General features: G+C 42.5%; 1 long non-coding RNA gene across 1 annotated transcript; it reads left to right on the forward strand.

Annotated features, from left to right (window-relative positions):
• The first annotated feature begins 11,314 nt into the window (after positions 1-11,314).
• Positions 11,315-14,913, forward strand: LOC310681787. Its single transcript, XR_014513620.1, has 3 exons — positions 11,315-11,417; positions 13,959-14,032; positions 14,706-14,913. It is a non-coding gene; the product is annotated as an uncharacterized lncRNA (long non-coding RNA).
• The last annotated feature ends 549 nt before the right edge of the window (positions 14,914-15,462 follow it).

A 15,462-nucleotide genomic window follows, 5' to 3' on the forward strand; every position in this document is an offset into this window, starting at 1 on the left:
CAGGGAGGATGTTTTATTTTGCCGTTTTTGCAATTTACCTTCTCTATTTTGGCTTCTCCTGTTCTGCCAACTTAGCTGTTTTCTTTTCCTGCCCCAGTTTGAATCCTCTCAGAGCAGAATAACACATGTTGCCTGTTGGGTTTAATAGGTGACTGTCACTGAAACTGGAAGAAGAGAGCAAACAAATGCAGGCTGATTACAAGAGCGATCCTCCCCAGGGGTCCAGGAAAACCTGCACACATGCGCTCCTCAAATTCTGTGACTAAATATTAACAGGTCTGCACAGTACAAACGATGTCTTTTTTCAAAGTACTGCTGTCTGCTAGACACACGGGAATCTGCAAAAGCAGATTGTTTTGCATATCCAAGGGAAAAAGTTTTGGCTACATTTTGTTCTTCTAAGAAAAGAGTCCAAGGTTTAAAGTTTGGTGATACAGCTGTTGATTATCCCCCACTTTAAGAATACAAGGCGGCAGCATGTAGGAAACAAAGAACTATCAGTTGCAGTAATAGACATACTTATCAGTGGGTAAACGTCTCACTAAAATTAGTAAGAATGCTTACAAGGAAACAGGACGCAGTACAGTGGTACCTCGGGTTAAGAACTTAATTCGTTCCGGAGGTCCGTTCTTAACCTGAAACTATTCTTAACCTGAAGCACCACTTTAGCTAATGGGGCCTCCCGCTGCTGCCGCGCCACCGGAGCACAATTTCTGTTCTCATCCTGAAGCAAAGTTCTTAACCCGAGGTACTATTTCTGGGTTAGCGGAGTCTGTAACCTGAAGCGTATGTAACCCGAGGTACCACTGTATACAAATTTGATATAAACAAATAAATTAGCATGTATTAGATCAAGTTGCACCTTGCATGAAGGGCTATTTGTGTTGATTTACCCCTTCACCAAAGGAAATCAACCATGCCATTTTCTCTTATGCCTACTGAGCTGCAGCTGCATAGGGATATGTTGTATCCTTAAATGCAAAGGATGTTAGATGAGATTGGTGGAGAGGAATAATGTTCACTTGTTCCCCTCTATGTGACCAGGCTGAGTGAGGTGGATTGTCTAATCTGACACTGATTCCCACCTGTTCCCCACTCCAAACGAAATCTCAGAATAGATCTACCAGGTCAGATCAGGAAATCTAACCTGAATTACAAAAGTTTCCAGAATCCAACAGTAAATCCAGGGCACTTCCATATGACCTGTTTATTGATCATTCATCCTGATGTGTTTGCAGGGAGATTAGAAGCAGTCGGCTATTTAACGTGCATTCATTCTTATTTGTTTATTGGGAGGTTTCAAAGCAAATGCCATCCCACACTTTCCTGTGCATTTCCCCATTACTTTCCTTACGGTAAGCAGTCTGATCTTCGGGAGGAAGTGGGTTTGTTGTGCAAGGCCTCCCAATCAATTATAATCTCACAACCTGAGTATTCCAGAATATGAGGGAATCCCACCCAAAAATTCTGGGTGGGATATATATATATATATATTGGATCAGCTGTGTTTTATGGATGGTTTCTTATTGTGAATTGACAATTTTCAACTGTCTCTTTACACAATAATGTATCCAAACATTATATTACACAGTAATGTAACCAAACATTTTTACCTCCTAACCATAACCCAACTACTACGTGTCTTTATAAGCAAACATCATAGCTAAGGTATCATTCAGCATGTACTTTACTCTCCAGCGCTAACGGAAAATACCGTACCAACTTTTTAAAGCTTAGTTTTCTTCTTTTCCTATCTAAAACTTTATTGCAAAAATAATAAATAAATGCTGAATACTAAGACCTCTACCGCCCCTACCTTGCAATGTTTGAGTGTGTCAGGAGGTTTGTATGACAGACTATTGACTACTTTTCAGAAATTTGTTGACCTAAATCTTGCAACTAAAGACAAGCCAAAGCCCTTCTATTCCTCAGCACGCATGTCAGCTGTCTGAGGTTTTGCATGATTAATGTTCTTTAGAAACCTTACAAAATCAATAAACAGGCTCTAAAGCAGAAGACATCTGTATCCAAAAGCCTTGCTTTTCTTTTTTTTAGTTACCTCTTTACCCTGGCCTTTGACACCTGAGATATATGTATTTTTTAGGATAGGACACACCCTATTTTTGTGATTGTTACATTGGCCAAAATAACTTTAGCAAAATATAATGAATCTTTCCCTTCTACCCTTCTCAATTTCAAGTTATAGATGATGATGATGATGATGATTTATTAAATTTCTATACTGCCTTTCATCCAAGGATCACAGGGCAGTTTACAATATAAATCCATGGGTGGTGCTAGAAATCTACTCCCATCCCAAAATTGGAGAAATTATCCACACTTGGTTTTTATCTCACAGGATAGTTGTGTTTGACAGCAGTTGTGATTGCCAAAGTGATACAGAAATTGATAAGCTAGAATGACAATAAAAAGTTGAAGATGAATAAATCTTGGCCTGTGGATGAGGGCAGCAAGTATACATGTGATGGGATTGAAGAACAGGTTTTCTCTCATATATATATATATATATATATACACACACACACACACACACACACACACACAACCAAAAAACCCAATACCACAAAACCAAAGAGGGGGCAGGGGTAAGAGGAGAGAAGGATGCATTTTGAAATGCACAGTTGAGCCCTTTGTGCTGGGGAAAGAAGAGCCTTGTTTTCTTTCAGTGCTGGCAGCTGAGTTTGTGTTGATGCACAGAAGTAAAACAAGAGCATTCAAACAAGTGGAACACGATCTGATAAGCCTGGAAATGACTCTGCCAATTCATCCAGCCCAAATGACATCTCTGCCAGTGCCCTTTCAACACTTCTGATTTGAGCACAAGATTCCCAGGGGGAGACTTTTTCTTACACACTCTGTCCTGGTTCCCTACCCTACACAATTCAATGGTGGGAGAAGGGGCCGAAGAATCAGAGGGGGAGGGAATGGATGGGTTGTATTCATTTTCTTTTAGGGAAACAGTGTTTTTTCTGTTATTTCGCTTCTGTAATCCTTCCTGTACTGTATTCTGTTCTATGCCAAAAAAATGTCCCTTTAGGAATCATGTTTAATCCAATCAAGAGGCCATAAAATATCTATCTATAATATAAAATAAAAACATGCATGCTCTGAGTGACCATGCTTTGCTAGCTCTGTAGCTGTCCAGGGATTGATAATACTCAAACCTTGCTCAAATCTTCTAACTAAGCTTGTACAGGACAATTTCTTTCTGCTCATTTAATTATAAGAGGTGAGGGTTTTTTATTGCATCCATGATCCAGTTCAATACTAATTTTACCTTCTTCTTTTTTTAAAAGGAAAGGGTCTTATTATAGCAATGTAAGTGCAGCACAATTTGTGGCTGCAAATCCTTTTACCCAGAACCACAAACTGATAACATTTGTGCTCTGCAAATTTTCAACAAAAAAAAATATAATATAATATAAAGATTTATGTTCAGATCATGCATTTTAGGTCTTAAATTACCATGATTTATGAAGCAGCCCTAGTAGTTGTATGAATGTCATTAAAATTATCCTTTCAGCTTAACTGTGCTGCTTCTTCATGGGAGGTAATTTTGCAGAATACCAATGATCTTTTGGTTCCTGAACACTGAATTGCACTGCCTTAAATTGCTGCCTTTCCACCACCCCTTTATTTTTCAGAGTAGGAAGGACACAGAGCTCCATCTAGCAAAAATAGACTAAAATTAACTCTCCCACCTACCCACTCCAGTTATAATTTTACTTACATACTTTACCAGACAAATACTTTAATTTACTTTGGGATCAAATAGGGGTAAGCAACATTATAAAGGTAAAGGGACTCCTGACCATTAGGTTCAGTCGTGGCCGACTCTGGGGTTGCTGTGCTCATCTTGCTTTATTGGCCGAGAGAGCCAGTTTACAGCTTCCGGGTCATGTGGCCAGCATGACTATGCCACTTCTGGCGAACCAGAGCAGCGCGCAGAAACACCGTACCGGAGTGGTACCTATTTATCTACTTGCACTTTGAGGTGCTTTCGAACTGCTAGGTTGGCAGAAGCAGGGACCGAGCAACGGGAGCTCACCCCATCACGGGGATTCGAACCACCGACCTTCTGATTGGCAAATCCTAGGCTCTGTGGTTTAACCCACAGTGCCACCTGCATCCCTTCCAAGCAACATTATACTCACAAGTTATAGTCCGTCCACTATGGCTTTTGTCCCTGGAAAAGCTTTACCTATAGAACAAGGACCGTTCTCAGGGTGCATTCTATTCTCCAAACAATGCGCTGGTGTGTGATATTGCACAAATATCTCATAACTTGTTGCCATTCAGTACTGAAAATTTCACAGTTGTGTATCATACAGTACTCATACCCTACAACATTTCTACAATGAAAATAGGGACGTCGTATTCCACAATAGTAATTTTTAGGAGTCTGAAGTGGGCCCTGGGGGGTAGAAGGTTCGAAAACTTCCCTGATCTGATATAATCCATAAATGTACACACATTTGTATCTGTTGTGGTGTCCCTAAGTACACAGACCCTATTTTCCAGGGACAATCCCAAATTTTAAAAAGCCGTCCTGGTTTCTGATTTGATCCTGGAATGTCCTGATTTTCCTTAGGACATCCCTATTTCCATCAGAGAAATGTTGGAGGGTATGGAGTTATCTGACCCCTAATCCAAGGAGATAAGTAACTATACAACTTTTAGAAGACATCTGAAAGTCAGCCCTGTATAGGGAAGTTTAAAAACAAAAAGTTTAATGAGAGTGTGAGCGAGAGTTTTGGAAGCCTCTCAGAGTGGCTGAGGAAACCCAGTCAGATGGGTGGCATATAAATACAGTGGTACCTCGGGTTAAGAACTTAATTCTTTCCGGAAGTCTGTTCTTAATCTGAAACTGTTCTTAACCTGAAGCACCACTTTAGCTAATGGGGCCTCCCGCTGTCACTGCACCGCCGCTGCATGATTTCTGTTCTCATCCTGAAGCAAAGTTTTTAACCCGAGGTACTATTTCTGGGTTAGCGGAGTCTGTAACCTGAAGCGTATGTAACCTGAAGCGTCTGTAACCCGAGGTACCACTGTAGTAAAATGGTTGCTGTAGTTGTGGAATGGGCCATCCCTATTTTCATCAGATAAATGTTGCAGGGTATGGTATACAGTTGGTTTCACAGTAATTTCTTTACAGAAGGTTCAGAGCCTGAGGTAGATCTATGTGGTCAGAAAGTTGGAAACTATTGAGGAGGGAGGGAGGGAAGGAGAGAGAGAGAGAGAGAGAGAGAGAGAGAGAGAGAGAGAGAGAGAAGTGTCACCTGAGAAATATAAAGGCTCCTCTGTGTGTTGCCTTTTCCCAGAATGTGTACTTGTATCTTGAATAAAGAAATAAGAAGAGGGGGGAGTACACTTAATTCAGTGGAAATACTTAATCCCTCTCTCTTAAGACATCTTCTGCAGCTGCAGGTATAGGCCCTTTCACTATAATCTTTAGCAGTGCAGAAGAAAGAGAGCCTTCAGGTGAAAGGTTACCTACATTTATAATGTCAGGCACTAAGGCTGGCAAGGTAAAAGGTAAATGGTAATTTTATCATTAGCGTGCCTGACCCTTTGGCCCCAACCATATCTCATGGGAGACGTTAAGAACAGCTCACCTGTCAAGATCCAAACACTTAAAGGTCAATGCGCACAAAAAAATCTTGGAGAGCTTACTACTGAATTGCTGACACCTTTTATTATCACCACTTAAATAAATGATTCAAGCGGCAAGACAAGGGAAAGACCAGCTTAAGGTCAAGATTTATGCCAGAAATTGTGGAGAGCTTTATTTTCCAAATCTACACACACATGTGTACACACACACGCACACACCATTAGAAAAAAAATTGGCTTTCCCGTCCTTTTGGAAATGTGAAATCAAATGAAGCAGGTTTCACATAATTCATGGGAGTTTCATTTTGCATTGTGCATTTGGCTCAAAGTCTTGAGTTAATGCAGGGTAAATTTCTGTGGGATTGAGATCCCCCAGTAATTAGGACTCTACCACTCAAGCAGGATAAAGATGTGTATTGAAAACTGACCTTTGTTTGGGGATAGAGAGTTGTCTTTCCACTTTTATTTTTTCTCATCCTAATTTAACCACTTGCTTTGGCACCCTTAGTTTTTTATAGTGGCCAAGAAGGAGCACTGCAATGCCAGCAAAATTCACATTAAAATGCCAGATTTTCAGTTCCGAGGAAGGGTAGTCTGTGATATAATGCCTTCCTCAGATTTATGATCGATTAGGAATTTTGATTAGCACTTCCTTCATACAAACGCAACACGTTGATCACAGCACCAGGCCAGTTTTAAGACAGGAAATTGAGCAGGAAGTCTCTTGTTCAGAACTTTGCTCAGGAATAGCCAATATGGAGTCCTCCACATGTTGCTGGACTCCAGTTCTCATCAGCCCCAGCCAGCATGGCCCATGGTCAGGGATTATGGGAGCTGGAGTCCAAGAACGAAGCATTTGCTGGCTTGACTCTCCATGTATTTCCATGGTTTCGACTTCTTAAAAAACACACAGAAGTCAGGGGTTTGGGCAACCGAACTATGGGGTGGAGTCAGCAGCAATAAAATCGTGCCAAGTGAATTTTACCAGCTCCCCAGTCTCTGGCACCAATTACATGCCAGAATGTAGTTTTACATTACATTTACAATAAAATAACGGGCCATCGTCAAAAACACTTCTTCTGAAGTGTTTCTTCTGGGACCTGTTTGTCCCAGAAGGGCTCAGTTAGACTGGTAAAGAAATAGTGATTCATATGCATTGTATGTGTGATATAGCATTGTGCCAACAGATGGAGATGTGGAGTCCCATTTTCTCTACCTGTTTCCCCTGTTTAAGTTTACAACGCTTTAAATTGAAACACTTCTTTGATGTGTCTAGATCCAGCCTGTGTGTGAGCAAAGGAGGAGTTTGGCTTTACTTTTTAATCAAAGCCTTTCTGTTGTTGCTGAAGTTTGCCATTAACTCCATGGTAAACTTTTCATGGACTTCTAAAACAAGTGGATCAGCTCTCAGCTGCAATAATTAGAACCTAGAGGGGGAGAATCAGAGTTTTCTTTCCAAATGTTCCTTTTGTAGCGATGTCTCTTCTCTATGCTGTGTGGATTTTGATTCTTCTTTGTCATTTTTTTATAAAAAACAACAATCTCTAATTGCTTCAGAACATGTAATTTTGATTTAAAGGCTATTTTGTCCCAGATGTACCATTGAATCATGCTCTTCATTACGGGAAGGCACTGCAAACTGAAGACAACCAGGCAGGGTCTCACTGAGATGAACCAAAACAATTGGAAAAGAGGGAGGGGAGCCGTGGCAGGGGGTGTTGATCCTGACAAAAGCCCACAGGTGCTTTTCCTTTCCTCCCTTCTGAGTCGGAGTCAGCATGTTTAGATAATACAACTTCTCATTAAAGGCAGAGTGTGACTGGGGACAGCAAGGAGATTTCTGTGGCTTACTCTCTGATCTGTAATAATGCTTCATTAGAAGAAATGCCCGTGTTTTCCACCTTGGTGAACAAAGGGTCATAACTGGGACAATTATGGGGGAATGCAGTTTTAGAAGAAGAAGTTTAGCGTAGCTGATAGCTCACTACCTACCAAAGGTGAGGTTTCTTTCCTGCCTCACATGAACTCCGCCTAGACTTATTGCAGCACCGGGGCAGAAGTCCTCAAGTGCCTTTGCCATTCAACCCATCGTCATCATTGCTATTGCCATTATTGTTCCGCTGAAATCAAAGGCAGCCCATGCATCTCAGGGGAGAGCTGAGGTCACTAGCAATGGCCACTCTCTCGGAGAGCTTTGCTTGGCTCTCTGTAGTGAAATCCTAACAGCCCAATCTATGTCAAACCCAAAGTGTACCTTTCGCTGTCTCTTGCCCTAGGCAGTTTTACTATTTAGTTCACTGGAATGCAGGCTGCGGCTGTGGCTGACTGACTCAGGAAGACGTTTCTACCTATTTAACCAAGCTAGCCTAACGTCCTCTCTTCTATGGCAATGAATTCAAGTGGACTCAAGCAGTTGTAATATAAAAGGGAGATGGGGAAAAAATCAAGTCTTACTGCTCAAAAATATTAGGACCTGAACGCAGTGACCTTCTTTCTACCGTAGACCTGACCAAACATATAATTTTAAAGCTGGAAAGGAACGCTCCTGTCAGCACCATTTCAACAAAAGGAAGTAATTTCTCCTCAGGGCAGACTGTTTACTGGCTCTGGGGGATTTTGGCTCTGTCTTGAGCATGCAGTTTGGCTTACTTGCTTAAGCCATCTAAAGTCACTTCCAGACAACCTGTTTGTCGAACATTCATCCTGAACTGTCTGCACAAAGTTTGCAGGGAGCTTAAACGATGATGTCTATTTACTGAGCATTCATTTCTGATTTGTTTGCAGGGAGGCTATATAATGTTGCACAAAAGAACATGCTTTCTAGTGTGCTTTCCTGTTTCTTTCCTTATAGCAAAAAGTCTGATTTGGGGAGGAAGAAGATATGTTGAGCAAAAACTCCAAAGCAACTTTTTTGTGCAACCTGGATTTGCCAGTATGTGGTCAAATCTCAGCTGAAAACAGGGACAGTCTGGAAATGTACAGAGTATCTATTTGAGACTCGGAGACCCAAGTTTGAAAACAACAAGGCTCACTTACAATTTATTTACTTATTCATTTATTTAGAATACTTTTTGTGGTTTTTCCATACATCCAAAAACCAAGACATTGCTGCCGCCGCCGCCCCAATCCATAACCTTAGATAACTCACAGGTTTCTGCAGAAGTATCTATTGATTTAATGTTTGCAAACCCTTTCCTTCTTCAGCCTACTGGCAATGCTTTGCTAAGGCGTGCCTAACACCAACAACAGCTGCTTTCTCTTTTTGTCGTCGTTTGTAGAAAACTGTCTTGTGGGGCAGCCAGTACCTTTGTGATTCTGCTTCTCCCAGCACAGTGAGTGAGCACTGGGGAGGTCAAGGAGGGCTTTGTATCCTGAACTTCCCCCGTGGCCAATGATTCCCTGGATAATAGCCGCAGTGTGGTCATTTGGAAAGTTCCACAGTTGGCATTTCCCTTTGCTTTGGGTTGGTTTGTCAAGCATAAAATTAAAACATTAAAAAGCTGATACCCTCTTCAGGAAGGGGGAAAAAATCTATTTTAATAACACTGCATTTTTAAATGCATCATTAGAATATTTTGTTGCCGCTTCAGCTTTTAAAAAATTGTAGGGTGGTGTGTTGGTGATCCGTATCTCTGCTGAGCTATTTTCCTGGTCTCCATCTGCTGCTCCCTTTTGCTATATGTGACATGACCTTCAGACGCTATGATGAGGGTCTCAGGAGTAAAGGTGAAATAGTTTGACTAAGGAATCCATAAGCCTGACAAACCTTGGGACTTGGATTTATGGCATTGTGTTGCCTGGTTGTATTGTGCTCTGCTGAACAAGATAGGAAATGATGGTATCCTTGCTGTAGTGCTATAACTTGGTCCGATTCCTGCATACTGAGGAACACCAGCCATTGGCAGTGCTATGGTTCCACTCAAAAGAAACTATTGCACTGTGTAGTTGTGACAAGCCACAGGCTGTCTGCAGGTGAAGAAGGGAAAGGGTGCACAAGAATGTCGAAGACTCTTGAACCACATCATAAATACCGTCATAGTAACCTCATTATCCTAATGATGTTTTCCTGGTGTGCATTCACATGTTTTAAAGCGGGGGGGGGGGTATTCTTCATAAAAAATGATTGAAGCCTTTTCATAATACAATACAATAAAAAGCAAACTAATCTAGATCAAAACAAAAAAGAAAGAAAGAGAAAATGAAAAGTTCCTCTCTCAAAAGTAGAGATGAACTAGGATTTCCATTTTCCCAAAAATGAAAATCCGGACAAAGTTGTTGAGCTTTTCCCATACATTTTGCTGATTCAACAAAAATCTGCCCGGACGCCATTTTGGCAGCCCATTTCTGCGTCTGGGTATGAGGATTAGATATGTGAACTGCTCTTTGTGTGTACACCATGTGCAATCCAATCTATATCCATATTTTGCATATACAGTTTACACACTCCTTTTTTGTGGTGCATGGACCACTCATGTGGAAGCATGCTCATTTATGGCATATCCCATATATGACATACTGATATGTTTTTTTGGCTAAGCACCAAGCTTGATGTCAGCATCTGGTTAAAAAAAGGTGCATTTTTTGAAAAAACAATTTTTTTCCCCTGTAAAAAGATGAGTTTCTAATCTGTGGTGCACATGTTGTTGTTGTTGTTTAGTCGTGTCCGACTCTTCGTGACCCCATGGACCAGAGCACACCAGTCACTTCTGTCTTTCACTGCCTCCCACAGTTTGGTCAAACTCATGTTTGTGGCTTCGAGAACACTGTCCATCCATCTCGTCCTCTGTGGTCCCCTTCTCCTTGTGCCCTCCATCTTTCCCAACATCAGGGTCTTTTCCAGGGAGTCTTATCTTCTCATGAGGTGGCCAAAGTATTGGAGTCTCAGCTTCAGGATCTGTCCTTCCAGTGAGCACTCAGGGCTGATTTCCTTCAGAATGGATAGGTTTGATCTTCTTAGAGTCCATGGGACTCTCAAGAGTCTCTTCCAGCACCATAATTCAAAAGCATCAATTCTTCGGCGATCAGCCTTCTTTATGGTCCTGAACACAATTCATTAACATCATTCCTTGTCCTTTAGTCAGTTTATGGTCCTTCCCTTTTCACAGTGGATCTGTACTTCTGATGTGTTTGAACAACACAAATGGAGCCACCGCAGTACATGCACATCAAATGTATTTTTTTATTTTATTTTCTGGAGCTACAACTTGTTTGTGAATGATTGTGCCATGTATTCAATGAAGGCTTGAAAGAAAACAGCTCGACCTTTACAAATGTATCTGTGATGAATGAATGGTGAAATCAGCTGAGTCAGTAATCATCGGCTGACTGTACAAAATACATATCGCTAGGAATTCAATAAATGGATCATTCAATAAATGATTTCAATAAGAAATCATTTCATATTATAAATGCTGCTCTGCATGCAGGGTATTGAATTCAGTCAAGATGAAGTCTGCAGCTAAATTATTCATTCGTTCATGGTTCGTGTAGATTTCTATTTTCTAGACACTTATATTGGGAGAAAGTGTATGCACTGTTGCTGTAATTAAAAAAAAAAATTCATGCCTTCAGCACCGGACAACATGTCATAAGACTTTGGGGGGAAAATCTAGGTCACAATTCAGCTGTGAGGTGTGCAGTAGCCCAGCCTGCACCTGCACAGCTCTTGCAAAATAGCAGCAATCACACTAATAGGTGTTTGATGGTGAGGAGGGGGCAAGCACATCTCTCAAGGCCCACTGAAACCCTCATGACCAAGAGCCAAGCCTGATACTTTATGTTAGGTATGGAATGTATGTGCAGCAGGTGTGTAGACAGATGGTTTCTAAAGGGTCACCTGGCCTGTTGCTTCCAAAGGGTTAACTAGCTGCGTTTGCCCATCTGAGTCTAAAACGACACTGCCAGTGGCATTTTTCAGCCCAAGAGTGTGGATCTATTTAAGAAATTGTCTTCTAGTAATCCAGCCCCTTAGAGGCATTTTAGGTGATTACAGTCATCCCTTCTGTAATTTATATAATTATAGAAAATGCGATTCTTCTCAGTCATCGGTTTCATTTGTCTTACGCTGCCCAGACAGGAACAGAATAGAAATCAGAGATTTCATTTGTGCCACTGGTTATTATGTAGCTCTATCCAAATTTCCCTTAAGGTTTAACTAGACACATCAATCTCTCAAATTTACATCTCCTCGGAAGGGACGCTGCACTCTCAATTCCTTGCTTCTCATCTTAAAAACATTTCCGCAAGCCTCACATTCCAGATGGCTGAGGTATCTGCACTGTTTTGTGCAGTTAAGCTACAGTGAAGTTCATCACATAGTAGCAGCTCAAGTGGTCATCCATTAATTGTTTAAATTCCCCGACCGGTCATCAGTTTTTCTGACAGGGTTAGGGACCAAGATTTCAATCGCATATAGTGGCCTGGGGTTTGTCCACTTAACACCCCTCTAGGCAGGGCTGGCCCAAGACATTTTGGCACCTGAGGAGAAGAACAAAATGGTGCCCCTCTCTCCAGCAGGGAATAAGTGGAGAGTGAAAATGAACACCAGGAACAAAGGGGGAATAAAGTTCTACATTGGGGTCCCCTACCCCTATGGATCCTGCTGCCTGAGGCAGTCGCCTCACCTTCCCTTTCAGTGTATTGTTACTGGGGCCATTTAGAACTTTTATTTGGTGGTTACAATTGTCCATCTCAATAAGGGCAGCCTTTCTCAACCTGTGGGTCCCCAGATGTTGTTGGACTACAACTCCCATCACCCCTAGCTAGCAAGGCCAGAGCTCAGGGATGATGGGAGTTGTAATCCAACAACATCTGGAGACCCACAGGGTGAGAACCGCTGATATAGGACATAGCCTTTCCAGAGGATTTGCAATCACAACAGTTCCTGTGTCTTTATTAAACTATATTCCCCCCCCACACACATTTCAATTGATGTTTGCATACCCAAATAGACCCTGTTCTGTTGAAGATGTAGAGGCTCCTCATCTAATTATAGGCTCCTCATCTTTGCCTCCTATTATTTCTTCCTGTATCATTAATTTGCTCACATATCACTCTTTTAACATGCTTCCAGGCAAGCAAGAAGCATTGTCAGAGTTCAAGGAAACACATGAGCCAGGCAAAACACTCATGGAGGACACCAAACGGTGATGGTGTAGGGCATGGCCAGGAAAGAATAGATGGGCTGGAGAGGGATGTGGCCTGGGGAGAGTCCCAAGGGCCAGGTTGTGAGCCCTGGAGGGCCACATTGAGACCCAAAGCCAGAGGTTCCCCATCCCTGCTCTATTTTGTGGCATCACTCCCATTTGATTTCTTTTGAGGGCATTGTTGCCCATTAAACAAACAAGCTTCCTATTGCACCTTTCTAGATGTTCCGGTGGTACAACTTGGTCTCACCTACTCTGATTGTGCAGGGCTGTCATGTTGCCCTTTTGGTCTGGCTACATTTTCTCTCCTTTTATACCTGATTTTCACTGTGTCCACATTATCGAGTATATGGTAATATAGAGGGCAAGTAGACTAAAATCCAGCCATTGTTCCGTTGTGGTTTCGGGCATTCTTCCTTAGTTTTGCTAATGCATTGGCAAAGGTGAGACCAGCATGCAACTGAAGTTGATCTGACAGTTTTGTATGTTTTATGCCCGCAAATGTCCTGTCACTTATAGGCTCTTCTTTTCGTGTTTCCATAGTTACAACACTCAGCTAGTGAATAAAGGCTTCTGCAGTTTCCCCCTTGATCCTGGCACCTCTTGCTAAGTGTTGCTATTTCATATATGACCTTTCGTCTCCTGACAAAAGGCTTCTCAAAAAGCTCCTTTCACTTCTATGTAAATCTTTTTGGGTTTCTGCAGTGAGAGGTAGGCTGTGTAGGCAACAATACCATCTGCAGGGTCCCCTGGGGGGGGGGGTGAGAGCATTGAGTTGGTGGTCTGTTATCAGCACCAACCTGGAAACAATCCCACCCATCCCTCTCTCATCTCCTAATCCTGCTGGTCCAACTACTTGTTTTCAGAAAATCTTGGTAGATGTTGGGTTGTGCTATCCCTGATCATGGGCCATTCTGGCTGCGGTTCATAGCATTTGGCACCCAACAAAATCTGGAGGAGACCACATTGGTTATCTATCCTTGGATGTATCCAGCATCCCCAGCACTGAAGTGGGGGGGGGGTGAATGGAAACACTGAGCGCAACTTTGCGCAGAACAATCTGTGCAGAATAATCTGTGCAAAGTTTAAAAAGCAGCCTTTTCAGTCACCGCAGTGCAGCACTAAAGTGGGCGGTACAGGGAATAATTGTTGTATCTCTCTGTGTGCCTCACGTGTCAGGCTTCAGGGAATCTGCTCCCCGCCCCCCTCACGTCCAGCTTCCAGTAATGGAAAGACAAGAAGCTCTTACCAAGGTATTTTATTCAATATTCACAGAGAGAGACACAGGATGCCGTCTCAAGGATAATGGCGTTGCTCTGAGCAATTCCCTCCCCGCTTTCTCTCTTAGTCGTCAGCAGCTCCAACCCCTTTACGGTAGATGCTCAAAGCCCTTTGTCTGTTCGCTTTCTGTTCTACCACTTTCATTGCCCTCCAGGGAGAAAGGGGATGGTCTGGAATGCCTTCTAATGATAGCATGTCAGCCAGCTGCTCCAACTCTGCTGTTCCACCCACCCACCGTCTTCTTCCATCATCTCCCAGCTTTGTCCCTCTTCTGTCTCAGATTCATGGCTTTCTGCAAACCACCATTGTAAATCTATACCATCCTCCTCTTCTCAAGAAGGTTCAGGAGGAGGGGGGTCAGTCTCCACCATTCTTCCTCAGTCCAGTCCCTGACAACATGTGTTCTGTGAGAACATTATGTTTTAGTGGGTACACATTTGCCCAGCCATGAACTTAAGCAACTTTTGTGGTGGATAACTGAATACATAAAAGCACACCTTAGTAAGCTGAAGCCAGTTTTTATTCCTTTGCTTAAACACCTAATCTTTGTATTCTAGCCTTCTTCCTTCATTGTGCATCAAACTCAATTCATAATATACTTTTGGGGTTTAACTGAAACCGCTTTTCTTCCCCATCTGTACCCAGATACAATGTTTGCACAAAGTGAAGTGGTCACTGGTCTGCCACACCACAAAATACGTATGCGTCAATGGTGCACTAAAGCAGTGCTACCCAACCTTGGGCCTCCAGCTGTTTTTGGACTACAATTCCCATCATCCTTGACCACTGGTCTTGCTAGCGAGGGATGATGGGAGTTGTAGTCCAAAAACAGCTGGAGGCCCAAGGTTGGGGAACACTGCACTAAAGGAGTAAATCCCTACGTTGGGTGTACAGTGGAACCTCGAGTTGCGGACATAATCTGTCCCGGAGGCACATCCACAACTCAAAGTGTTCACATCCAGAAACGCTGCGTCTGTGCACACGCGTGGCACTTCTGAGCATGCACAAGCAGTGAAACCCATAAGTAACCTGTTCCGGTACTTCCAGGTTGCTGCAGGAAGGAAGACGGAAACATGCAACCTGAAGCGGACACAATATGAGGTATGACTGTATTGGCTATTTGTGAGTTGATTTATTCATAGAACTATCTGCCATGTGTACATTGAAGCCATGCCCCAGGTGGGAGGAAGGGGCAATTTACATAGCTGAAAGGGAGCCCTTTCTAAAACTTCTCATGTTTGGTCCTCAGAAACAAACAAACTAAACCATGGAGGGCAAAATGGTTAATCCACTGAAGTCAATTTATTGAAGCTGAACCTGGCCCCAGGAAATTAGGGGTGCAGTTCATTCTCTAGAATCAGTTTAAGTTTTGAAAGTGCCTTTGATAGAGATCAGGCTTGCA

This window comes from Podarcis tiliguerta (assembly GCF_965153285.1).
Source record: "Podarcis tiliguerta genome assembly, chromosome: 7".
NCBI classification, from domain to species: Eukaryota; Metazoa; Chordata; class Lepidosauria; order Squamata; family Lacertidae; genus Podarcis; species Podarcis tiliguerta.